This window comes from Bison bison, unplaced genomic scaffold, assembly GCF_000754665.1.
Source record: "Bison bison bison isolate TAMUID 2011002044 unplaced genomic scaffold, Bison_UMD1.0 scf7180017864035, whole genome shotgun sequence".
NCBI classification, from domain to species: Eukaryota; Metazoa; Chordata; class Mammalia; order Artiodactyla; family Bovidae; genus Bison; species Bison bison.
Window position 1 is genome coordinate 17,749,961 of NW_011494607.1, and position 2,440 is coordinate 17,752,400.

The 2,440-nt window shown below is 35.3% G+C and overlaps 1 non-coding gene across 1 annotated transcript; it reads left to right on the top strand.

The window, feature by feature from the left end:
- The first annotated feature begins 641 nt into the window (after positions 1–641).
- Positions 642–713, top strand: TRNAS-GGA. Its single transcript has one exon. It is a non-coding gene; the product is annotated as a tRNA-Ser (tRNA).
- The last annotated feature ends 1,727 nt before the right edge of the window (positions 714–2,440 follow it).

Sequence of the window (2,440 nt, forward strand, 5' to 3'; positions counted from 1 at the left end):
AGCTGATCTATTTCTGATTTGCCACTACGAAATTTGTAATGAAAATTTTTCTGATATTAAATATTTTATATCAAAATATGGCTGTCTATAGAAAATTTCTAATACAGAAAAATGTCTAAATAGAAATTTTTTTAAATCTTTAATCATATTCTTGAGTACAAAATACTGCTAACACTTAGCATCTTGTCTTTTCTTTCTGTGCACATACGCTGTTTTTATTGATTTGCAAATATAAATATTGAGTTTTATACTCTGCTTTTAAAAGTTAATTCAATTTAAAATTATTTTCCATTATATTAAATATGTAAAATATAATCTTAAATGACTGATATTTTAACAAATGTATGTGTCAAAATTTATTTAACCTTTCCCCTACTCTTGGGCATTTAGGTTGCTTTCAGTGTTTTATTGCTTTAGGTGAGGTTGCAATCAATATTCTCATTCACAAATCTTTGGTTTGCTTCATCACATTTCCACAAAATAAATCCCCAAAAGTGGAACTATGAGTGTAAAACTGATATCAGCAAAATTACAGCAACTCAAATGTCTCCAAGTAGTTTGAAATTATGCCTGATTCTTGCTTCTTATTAAGCATTTATATTCCTTCTCATATTATAGTAGCTCTTTTGAATTATGGAGCTTCCCTGGTGGCTTAGAGGTTAAAGCATCTGCCTGGAATGCAGGAAACCCAGGTTCGATCCCTGGGTGGGGAAGATCCCCTGGAGAAGGAGAATGGCAACCCACTCCAGTATTCTTGCCTGGAGAATCCCATGAAGGGAGGAGCCTGGTAGACTATAGTCCATGGGGTCGCAAAGAGTCAGACACAACTGAGCGACTTCACTTTTGAGTTATAAGGTTTTTTAATTGCTTGGAAAGAACTTTTTGCATGTTAATAATATATTATTAATCTCTTTTTGATTTTAACATTTCCTCAAACATCATTTCCTTTTATTGTTGTTTATATTAACATTGACTGAACTCAAATCCCTGGAGTTTTCTATATTTTTTAAAAAATGTATTTTTTAATTAAAGTATAGTTGATTTGCAATGTTGTTTTAGTTTCAAGCGTACAGGAAAGTGATTCAGTTGTTTGTATATATGTATATGAAAAAGGTGACGGTTGAATAAAGATCTGAAATGAAGAAAGCAAATCACGTAAATATTAAAGTTCCCATTATAGAGGAAAAGGAAAGAGCAAATTTGAAGGTAGTGAGTTGGGAACATGACGGTTTGTTTGAGAATAACAGAGAGGCTGATGCAGTTACAGGGTAATGCTGCCCTGGCAGGGGAGGGAAAGTTTAGGTGTGTCAAGCTCAAAGAGGTGTTAGGGGACCAAAGTCCAAAGGATATGCTTTATAAAGTCTGTGGGCTTTTACTGTGTGTAGAAAAGGAAAATTTGAGCATAAGAACATGGTGATATATTCTGCATTTTCATGGAATTCCTCTAACTGCAGTGAGGCATAGACCATAGGGACAATGAGGGAGCAAAGAGACCAGCTGAAAGTTTGTATAATAATCTGAATGGGAGATAATGGTGGTGTGATTTGAGGCAGCAATGAATGGGAAAACTCAAACATTACGGATAGCTGAAATACAATGGATAGCAAGAGTTGACCACTGGATTTGGCAAAATAGAGTTCATTGGTGACCCAGTTTTGATGTAGTTTGGCAAAAGTGTTTTGGAGTGTTTCAAATGGAAATAGGAAGAGAACAATGAGGGAGTAGATGTCTTCAGAGGAGGAATTTTGCCATAAACAAAAGGAGAGAAATTGGGCAGAAGTTGGAGAGGGAATTGGGGCTCAGAGATGGAAGAGCTGTAGAGAAAATAAGATGCATGATACGACAAAGAGGAAAGCGTTGTTTGAATAATAAAATTGATTCGGCCATATGTGATGCAATTCAGTGGCCAAATGAAGGTACTGGCCTTATGTGATAATAAGGACAGTTCATCAACAGAAATAGAAGAAAAGGCAAAACATATAGTCACTAAAGCAGGTTGCTAGAATTATGAAAAAAATAAGATAAACTTGTAGAAATTCTCTTCTATGGTTTTTTACTAAGTCAATTCTGTGAGCAAACACGGGGGAGGAAATACTAGGAGGTGGAGGTGTGAAGAAGTCATCATTCTATGGTGATGGAGAGAGTGGAGTGAACGAAAATATAGTGTCATTGAGCACTTAGAACACAATTGAGACTTGTGATTATAAGTGTAAACTGAGTTCAGAAAGCACTGGTTGTATGTGTGTTGTGTGTGTCTGTGTGTATCTATTTCTCTAGGTTAATTCAGTATAATACATGTGCCAGAACAGAAAGAGTTGAATTTAACCTGGTTGGTGGTTTTTCCATCCAGTACAATGAATTAAGAGTGATGACAGAATTAGAAGTATATGTGAGGGAGAAAATATGGGCTTCCCTGGTGGCTCAGTGGTAAAGATTCTGC